General features: G+C 47.8%; 1 protein-coding gene across 5 annotated transcripts in view; it reads right to left on the minus strand.

Moving 5' to 3' along the window:
- The window catches only part of akna (AT-hook transcription factor), a 204,536-nt gene extending 195,378 nt beyond the window's left edge, over nt 1-9,158 (minus strand). For 3 of the 5 annotated variants that reach the window (XM_038781480.1, XM_038781473.1, XM_038781481.1), the window contains exon 1: nt 8-116. The gene's annotated coding sequence lies outside the window, so the exon portion shown is untranslated. Of the gene's footprint in view, nt 1-7; nt 117-7,414; nt 7,523-8,966 lie in introns of those variants that run through there. The other 2 variants (XM_038781474.1, XM_038781475.1) reach the window with 2 other exon arrangements.
- Between the last annotated feature and the right edge of the window lie 1,053 nt (nt 9,159-10,211).

Raw genomic sequence — 10,211 nt, forward strand, 5'->3', positions numbered from 1 at the left:
TGCTCACCGGACAACACCTTGAGCTCTTTTGGCTTCCGAGCGGTGGCTGAATTTTCACTTTGTTCCAAAAGTAAATAGCAAGTTGCCAAAGTTGCAGCTTATTACCATAATGTATGCAAATCCATTCGGGTGGGCGTGCTCCCCATTGGTTGCTGCGGGATAATTGGGAGGAGCCAAGCCGGGTGACAGACTCTTGTTCCGTGCCTCCCTCAGCAGGTAACGTGGAGTATTTCTGCTCCCGGAGTGTGTGTGTGTGTGTGTCAGGGAGGGGGAAGTCAGAGAACATACATAGAACATAGAACATACAGTGCAGAAGGAGGCCATTTGGCCCATCGTGTCTGGACCAACCCACTTAAGCCCTCACTTCCACCCTATCCCCATAACCCAATAACCCCTCCTAACCTTTTTGGTCACCAAGGGCAATTTATCATGGCCAATCCACCTAACCTGCAAGTCTTTGGACTATGGGAGGAAACCGGAGCACCCGGAGGAAACCCACGCAGACACGGGGAGAACATGCAGACTCCGCACAGAAAGTGACCCAGCGGGGAATCGAACCTGGGACCCTGGCGCTTTTGCTACTGTGCTGCCCTAAAGTAAGTCTCTGCCACACGACTTCTCCCCAACTATGCTGCGGTAAACATACAGGAAGAAGTCTTACAACACCAGGTTAAAGTCCAACAGGTTTGTCTCAAATCACTAGCTTTCGGAGCCCCCCCCCCCCCCCCCCACCCTCCCCCTCAACCCTTTGCAGCCCTGCCCCCCCAGCCTTCTTCAGTTCTGATGATAGGTCATCTAGACCTGAAGCCTTGACTCCACAGATGCTGCTTGACATTCATTGCCGGCATTCTGCTTTTGTTATTTTTACACGCCTGTCCATTTCTGCTTTTGCTTTCGCCTGTCGGAGTCCATTTCTGTGAGTGATGTTTCCAGAATAAAGCCAAAATACTCTATAGACTGTTTTGAAGTACGGCCCATGTGCACACAATAAGCGGCAGCCAATGTGCACACAATAAGCGGACATGATGTGTTCTACTGATTGAGTTTAATAATCTTTGTTATTAATAATCTTTATTGTCACAAGTAGGCTTACATTAACACTGCAATGAAGTTACTGTGAAAAGCCCTTAGTCGCCACATTCTGGCGCCTTTTCGGGTACACAGAGGGAGAATTCAGAATGTCCAAATTACCTAACAGCGCGTCTTTCGGGACTTGTGGGAGGAAACTGGAGCACCCGGAGGAAACCCACACAGGCGCAGGGAGAACGTGCAGACTCCACACAGTGACCCAAGCCAGGAATCGAACCTGGGACCCTGGAGCTGTGAAGCAACAGTGTTGCTTGAGGGGCACCAATATCCTGGGGGGGGAGATTTGTTAGTGCTCTTTGGGGGGGTTTAAACTAATTCAGCAGGGGCATGGGAACCTGGATTGTAGTTTTGGGGTACGGGAGATTGAGAGTATAGAGGTCAGGAGCACAGATTTGACTTCGCAGGAGGGTGCCAGTGTTCAGGTAGGTGGTTTGAAGTGTGTCTACTTCAATGCCAGGAGTATACGAAATAAGGTAGGGGAACTGGCAGCATGGGTTGGTACCTGGGACTTCGATGTTGTGGCCATTTCAGAGACATGGATAGAGCAGGGACAGGAATGGTTGTTGCAGGTTCCGGGGTTTAGGTGTTTTAGTAAGCTCAGAGAAGGGGGCAAAAGAGGGGGAGGTGTGGCGCTGCTAGTCAAGGACAGTATTACGGTGGCGGAAGGGATGCTAGATGGGGACTCTTCTTCCGAGGTAGTATGGGCTGAGGTTAGAAACAGGAAAGGAGAGGTCACCCTGTTGGGAGTTTTCTATAGGCCACCTAATAGTTCTAGGGATGTAGAGGAAAGGATGGCGAAGATGATTCTGGAAAAGAGCGAAAGTAACAGGGTAGTTGTTATGGGAGACTTTAACTTTCCAAATATTGACTGGAAAAGATATAGTTCGAGTACATTAGATGGGTCGTTCTTTGTACAATGTGTGCAGGAGGGTTTCCTGACACAATATGTTGACAGGCCAACAAGAGGCGAGGCCACATTGGATTTGGTTTTGGGTAATGAACCAGGCCAGGTGTTAGATCTGGAGGTAGGTGAGCACTTTGGAAACAGTGACCACAATTCGGTGACCTTTACGTTAGTGATGGAAAGGGATAAATATACCCCGCAGGGCAAGAGTTATAGCTGGGGGAAGGGCAATTATGATGCCATTAGACATGACTTAGGATGTGTAGGTTGGAGAAGTAGGCTGCAAGGGTTGGGCACACTGGATATGTGGAGCTTGTTCAAGGAACAGCTATTGCATGTTCTTGATAAGTACGTACCAGTCAGGCAGGGAGGAAGGGGTCGAGCGAGGGAACCGTGGTTTACCAAAGAAGTAGAATCTCTTGTTAAGAGGAAGAAGGAGGCCTATGTGAAGATGAGGCGTGAAGTTTCAGTTGGGGCGCTTGATAGTTACAAGGAAGCGAGGAAGGATCTAAAGAGAGAGCTGAGACGAGCAAGGAGGGGACATGAGAAGTCTTTGGCAGGTAGGATCAAGGAAAACCCAAAAGCTTTCTATAGGTATGTCAGGAATAAAAGAATGACTAGGGTAAGAGTAGGGCCAGTCAAGGACAGTGGTGGGAAGTTGTGTGTGGAGGCTGGGGAGATAAGCGAGATACTAAATGAATACTTTTCGTCAGTATTCACTCAAGAAAAAGATAATATTGTGGAGGAGAATGCTGAGACCCAGGCTATTAGAATAGATGGCATTGAGGTGCGTAGGGAAGAAGTGTTGGCAATTCTGGACAAGGTGAAAATAGATAAGTCCCCGGGGCCTGATGGGATTTATCCTAGGATTCTCTGGGAAGCCAGGGAAGAGATTGCTGAGCCTTTGGCTTTGATTTTTAGGTCATCATTGGCTACAGGAATAGTGCCAGAGGACTGGAGGATAGCAAATGTGGTCCCTTTGTTCAAGAAGGGGAGTAGAGATAACCCCAGTAACTATAGGCCGGTGAGCCTAACGTCTGTGGTGGGTAAAGTCTTGGAGAGGATTATAAAAGATACGATTTATAATCATCTAGATAGGAATAATATGATTAGGGATAGTCAGCATGGTTTTGTGAAGGGTAGGTCATGCCTCACAAACCTTATCGAGTTCTTTGAGAAGGTGACTGAACAGGTAGACGAGGGTAGAGCAGTTGATGTGGTGTATATGGATTTCAGTAAAGCGTTTGATAAGGTTCCCCACAGTCGGCTATTGCAGAAAATACGGAGGCTGGGGATTGAGGGTGCTTTAGAGATGTGGATCAGAAATTGGCTAGTTGAAAGAAGACAGAGAGTGGTAGTTGATGGGAAATGTTCAGAATGGAGTTCAGTTACGAGTGGCGTACCACAAGGATGTTCTGGGGCCGTTGCTGTTTGTCATTTTTATAAATGACCTAGGATGGGTGAGTAAATTTGCAGACGACACTAAAGTTGGTGGAGTTGTAGACAGTGCGGAAGGATGTTGCAGGTTACAGAGGGACATAGATAAGCTGCAGAGCTGGGCTGAGAGGTGGCAAATGGAGTTTAATGTGGAGAAGTGTGAGGTGATTCACTTTGGAAAGAATAACAGGAATGCGGAATATTTGGCTAATGGTAAAATTCTTGGTAGTGTGGATGAGCAGAGGGATCTCGGTGTCCATGTACATAGATCCCTGAAAGTTGCCACCCAGGTTGATAGGGTTGTGAAGAAGGCCTATGGGGTGTTGGCCTTTATTGGTAGAGGGATTGAGTTCCGGAGCCATGAGGTCATGTTGCAGTTGTACAAAACTCTAGTACGGCCGCATTTGGAGTATTGCGTACAGTTCTGGTCGCCTCATTATAGGAAGGACGTGGAAGCTTTGGAACGGGTGCAGAGGAGATTTACCAGGATGTTGCCTGGTATGGAGGGAAAATCTTATGAGGAAAGGCTGATGGACTTGAGGTTGTTTTCGTTAGAGAGAAGAAGGTTAAGAGGTGACTTAATAGAGGCATACAAAATGATCAGAGGGTTAGATAGGGTGGACAGCGAGAGCCTTCTCCCGCGGATGGAGGTGGCTAGCACGAGGGGACATAGCCTTAAATTGAGGGGTAATAGATATAGGACAGAGGTCAGAGGTGGGTTTTTTACGCAAAGAGTGGTGAGGCCGTGGAATGCCCTACCTGCACCAGTAGTGAACTCGCCAACATTGAGGGCATTTAAAAGTTTATTGGATAAGCATATGGATGATAAGGGCATAGTGTAGGTTAGATGGCCTTTAGTTTTTTTCCATGTCGGTGCAACATCGAGGGCCGAAGGGCCTGTACTGCGCTGTATCGTTCTATGTTCTATGTTATTTACTGTGCTACCTTGCTGCTTGAGGGGTAAATCTTAACCAGAATACCTTGCTCTTGTTAAATTGTGCTGTTTTTGTCTAGTAGAGATAGTGGGCAGGGAGATAGAATGGCACGATGGTACAGTGGTTAGCACTACTGCCTCACAGCGCCAGGGTCCAGGGGTCAATTCCGACCTCAGGTGCCTGTGTGGAATTTGCACTTTCTCCGTGTGTCTGCATGGGTTTCCTCCGGGTGCTCCGGTTTCCTCACACATCCAAAGATGTGCAGGTTAGGTGGATTGGCCATGCTTAATTGCCCCTTAGTGTTCAAAGGTTAGGCGACACACCCTCAGCACAGCACACCCTCAACACAGCACTGAAATGTTAACCTCAACTATCTGGAGTCCAATTTGAATCTGTAAATTTCATGGCCCAGTAAAGGGAATGCTGCCCACTGAACTGCAGCTGACACGTTCCAATGGTCTTTTGAACGATCTGACCCAAAATACAATTGTAGTTGTGAGTGTTCTATTGTTTTAAATATTTAAAAATAAAAACAGAAAATGCTGCCAAATCTCAGCAGGTTTGGCAGCTTTTATGGAGAGTGAATTTGAATCAACGGCCCGTAAAGTTTTCGACGTGGCAATTACAGGTGGATTGCCATTCCGGAGGGACTGCCACTCGCTAGGATTGCAAAGCTTCTGTTTTATCCGACCATCCTCTCTCAGGGTGGGTGAGGCAGAAGCAGCGAAGTTGCCTCAGCTTGGTGCAAATGGAGAGGAAGGGCATGCCCTCTCTTTACAGCACTAACTGCTGTAAAGCAGGTGTTTAAAGGGACGATTGAAAGAGAGAAGGTAAGTTTCAAAGGTATGTGAAGTAGGTGTTTAGACATCGGATGGGGGAATGGGGTGTCAGAGTTGGACCGAGGTTTGGGGGGGTTGGACTTGGACCTGAGCTAGAGGGGAGGGAGGTGTCAGAATCAGACTGAGACAAGTGTGAGTTGGGCGATTGGGGGGGGGGGGGGTGGTAACAAGGCGTTGTTTGGTTGGGAGGGGGAAGGAGGTGCTTGGTTGGTGCTATTTGAGTGTGGTGGATTCCCTTGAGGGGAGGGGGTTGTCAGAGCTTCGTATGGTGTGGGGACTCCCCGGGGGGATGTATCATGTGGGGCTCGGCCTGTTTAAGACAGTGACTCTGAAGTTAGAAATGTTTTTTTCCCTTTTAACTCTACCAGAGGAATTATCAGGGTAAAGCTGGCAAAACCATCTGAAGTTAGTGATTAATTGCTTTGTTGGATATTTCCCAGCCCAACGCAGCTGTCCAGGGTTGTTAGCCCTTGCGATTATCCGAGATGGATTTCTCAGCACATCACTGATATACTCCACAAAACCGTCGCTGGGAAACCAAGATGTTATGGGGCGGGATTTTTTGAGCCTCTGCGCTAAAATTGCATTCTGCCATGTCGCGCGCGGCGGCCAACGAAGGCCGCCACCATGCGCATGCGTGGACTCTCGACTTCAAGTGCAGGGCCCCATATCAGCAGGCAAAGCTGCGAGGAGTACTCGGGGCCCTGCTAGCCCCCTTCAGAAAGTGCAGAATGCAATGCCTGCGTTTTATGCTGGAGTGGGGACATAGCCCCATTATTGGAGAATCACGCCCATGGAGTTTTGAGTCCATATGACTTCTTCAGAGCAGACGGGCTTGAAACATTAAGGGCGAAATTCTCCCAAAACGGGAGAAATCGTCAAACTGCCGTAAAACCCGGGCGGGTTTTACGGCATCGCGCCCCTTCCCGACGGGGGACCGATTCTGGTCCCCCGTCGGGGCTAGCAGCCCGACGTCGGAGGCTCCGACAAGTCGGGGTTAACGAAAATCGTTAAGCCCGCTTGTCGGACTTAGCGCCGGCTGACGCGTCATATGACGTCAGCCGCGCATGCGCAGGTGGGAAGACTCCACCCGCGCATGCGCGGGTGACGTCATCGCGTTTTTGCGCGAAACCCGCGCATGCGCGGGCCGGGTTGCCCCTCAGCCGCCCCGCGTATTGATACTGCGGGGCGGCGGAAGGACAAATAGTGCCCGATCGCGGGCCCATGGCACCCTTGGCACGGCCGTGGTACTGCCGTGCCAATCGGTGCCATGGTTATTTTTTTCCAGGTGGTCACGACGTTTTTACGAACGGCAGGACCAGGTGTGTTTGCCGTTCGTAAAAAGGTCGTAAAGGGCTGGGACTTCGGCCCTTCTAACAGCTGTGAATCGCTGCCGGCCGTAAAAAAACGGCGGCAGCGATTCGTGTCGGGATTTCGGCGGGGGGGGGGGGAGAATAGCGGGAGGGCGTCAAAAAAGTCGGGAAGGCCCTCCCGCTATTCTCCCACCCGTCGTGGGGGGGGGAGAATTTCGCCCTAACTGTTTCCCTCTCTTCACAGAGGCTGCCAGACCGACTGTGTATTTTCAGCATTTTCTCTTTTTACTTAAGGTTTTCAGCATCCACAGTATATTTTACTTATTTATGTATTTTAAAATATTTATTTTTGTTTCTATAGTTATTCATTCAGAACTAAAGCAAGATTTGAGCTATGTGAGCATGTAAGCTAATGTTTGTGGGCTGCTCATGGTTAATGCACTGGTAGTAATCTTCCAAGAATCCTTAAATTCTGAAAAAGTTCCAACAGATTGGAAAACTGCCAATGTAACAGCCTTACTCAAAAAGGGAGGGAGGCAGCTAATTATAGACCAGTTAGCTTAACATCTGTCATTGGGAAAATGTTAAATCTATTATAAAGGTTGCAATTAGAAATACACAATATAATCAAGCAGAGTTAGCATGGCTTCATGAAGGGGAAATCATGCCTGACAGATTTGTTCAAATTCTTTGAGGTGGTAATGAGCAGGATAGATAAAGGGAACCAATCGATGTAATATACTTGGATTTCCAAAAAGTGTTCGATAATGTACCGCACAAAAGGCTACTTAATAAGATAAGAGCCCATATTTATAGCATTGCTAGATGATTGCCTAACTGATAGAAGACAGAGAGTCAAAAAATAGGGTCTTGCTAAAACTCTGCAAGGCATCTTACCTGGAATACGGTTTTGGTCCTCTTATCTATGGAAGGTATGCTGGAATTGGAGATAGTCCAGAGAAGGTTCACTAGGTTGATCGTTGGTATCGAAGGGATTTTCTTATGCTGTGAGAATGAGTAAATTGGGTATGTACTCACTGAAGTTCCAAAGAGTGAGAGGTCACCTTATTGAGACATTCAGGGGGTTTAACAGGGTAGATGCTTAGAGGTGTTTCCCTTTGTGGGAGAGTCTAGGAAGAGAGGGCATAATCTCAGAGTAAGGAGGTTGCCCATTTAACACAGAGGTGAGGAGAAATTTCTTCTCAGAAACACACATGGGTTTTGCATCCTGATTTGCATTGGTAGAATTAACAGAGCCATACCTCAAGAAATCATCTTTATACCACTTTGTTCCTGATTTTAGTTTCTTTTTAGTACAATAGTCTTTATTGTCACAAGTCAAAAGCCCTAAGTCGCCACATTCCGGCGCCTGTTCGGCTACACGGAGGGAGAATTCAGAATGGCAAATCACCTAACAGCACGTCTTTCGGTACTTGTGGGAGAAAACCGGAGCACTTGGAGGAATGTCACATGGATATAGGGAGAACGTGCAGACTCCACACCCCAAGCCGGATATCGAACCTGGGACAGGTTTCCAGCCCTAATTGCCATACAGAGGGCTTGGACAGAATTTGTTGTCTATCGGGTGGGTGCCCATGTGGAAGCACGTGAAATCACGGAAGAAGGTGTCAGGTGCACATTCCGACCTCATCGCAGAATAGGGCAATATTTCGATCGGCGGGTGCATGGCAGAGCCGGAATTCATGCTTACCGAAATTCAAGCAACCAATTTAACCCATTAAGGAGCTAATTGGATGTATTTTTTTTATGTGGCCCGCCTGCTTTTAGGGTTGGCCAGGAGGCAGATTGGCGAGGCGGCTTTTACATTTTAGCTGCAACCTCAATCCAGAACAGGATAAACATCCGGTCAGAAATAAAATTAACCGGTGTGTCTGCAGCATGAGGTCTGTGCTTGATTGTGCAGCCTTGGGGGCGTAGTTTTTCATCGCTATGTCTGTTTCGTGGGTCAACAGTTCCCTGAGACAGCTCCACAGCGACTGTCCATCCTGAGGGAACACATTAGAAATTACAGCTCGCTCCCTGCCATTTCTCATTGTCCGCCCTCTTCCCGCTGCTCCTGGTAGTGCGTTCACAGAGTGCGTTTCACACAGGATGGCCATTAACTGACCAGCCAACATTAAGCTGCCATCTGGGGCCGGCTGCAACCGGGAACGCGTCTCGCGTCCGCTTTCAGGCCTGCTGAGTGCACGCACCCAACGGACAAAAACCTCAGGCCCGTACCTTTTAAAGGGATACATGTTGTGGCATTGGGTAAGAACACTGGGATACGGCACTAGGAAGTGCTGAGGGTTTTGGCCAACGGTGGTATCATGACCGGTACAGGCTTGGAGGGCCGAAGGACCTGTTCCTGTGCTGTATAGTTCTTTACGCCTTTGTTCTTAACATGGTTGGCTATGGCCGCGATGCCCTCTAAAGTCAAATAGCTTACCTGTGCTCACAGTCCAGTCTTGGTGGGGGCCGGGGGGGAGAGGTTACCTATGAACTGCTGGTGGGTGTGAAACATTTTCAGATGGTAACTGGAGAACAATATGAGCAAAAAAATAAATGCTGCCTTCAACTGATTCCCATCCAGTCGGTAATGTTTGGCTGAACACAAATCTCTGCAACAGGGATCCACCAACACATGAAATAGAAAACTATTTAACAGAATGTTTACCTATATCTCTATCGTGCATTAAAATTTGTGTCGTCAGCTGTCTTCTACTTTATGTAATCCTGGGTGGATTTGAATACAGCCTGCACAGGAGGCCTTACTGTTTATGCTGGATTTGGTAGTGATCCATGACCATGTTTGGCAGTTCTGACACTCACTGTTATGTGGGTCAATTTGTAATAGTCCAGTCTCTTGTTCTGAGGCATTATCACCATTATTTGCATCTCCAGCAAGATGACATTTTGCCTTTCATCCCAGCAAAAGCTTGTCAGATCGGTCGTTATTTCATCCAGCCTGGTTTGAGCGTGGCAACGAAGAACAGACATACTGAGCTTGGGTGTTGCAAAATGCCAGTGAAAGCACAAAAACAGTTTAATATTGAGCAGATTCGTAATCAGCGTGTGTGCATTTCTGCTTGGCATTGGCGAGTCTCATCTATCAATGGGTTAATTGTCCCTGCTGTACTATTTTTGTAGCTGCTGTGCACAAAGAAGCTCTTTAATTGGCTTGGTGTGGGATAGATATCCAGATGTCACATCCACTCTGTAATCCACGCACTGTAATCTACTGAGATCCATGGCTTTTAAGATTTTAACCTTGCTGAGATTTTACTCTGAAAACACAGCATTTGTCCAAAAATCCGAAGTAAATGTACACAACACCAATTTGATCAGTGACTTTCCTTAACTTTTAACATAATGCTTAATGTGAGTGCACCCTCGTCAGCAGTGTGAATTAGTCAGACTGGTGTGTAATCATAGAATCTCTACAGTGCAGAAGTAGGCCATTTGGCCCATCAAGTCTGCACCGAATTTGGAAAAAGTATCCTACCTAGGCCCACACCCTGACCCTATCACCATAATCCTACCTAAACATTTTGGACACTAATTTAGCATGGCCAATCCACCTAACCTGCACATCTTTGGACTGTGGGAGGAAACCAGAGCACCTGGAGGAATCCCATGCAGACATGGGGTGAAAGGGCAAACTCCGCAAGGACAGTGACCTGATGCTGGAATT

Source organism: Scyliorhinus canicula, chromosome 21, assembly GCF_902713615.1.
Source record: "Scyliorhinus canicula chromosome 21, sScyCan1.1, whole genome shotgun sequence".
NCBI lineage: Eukaryota > Metazoa > Chordata > Chondrichthyes > Carcharhiniformes > Scyliorhinidae > Scyliorhinus > Scyliorhinus canicula.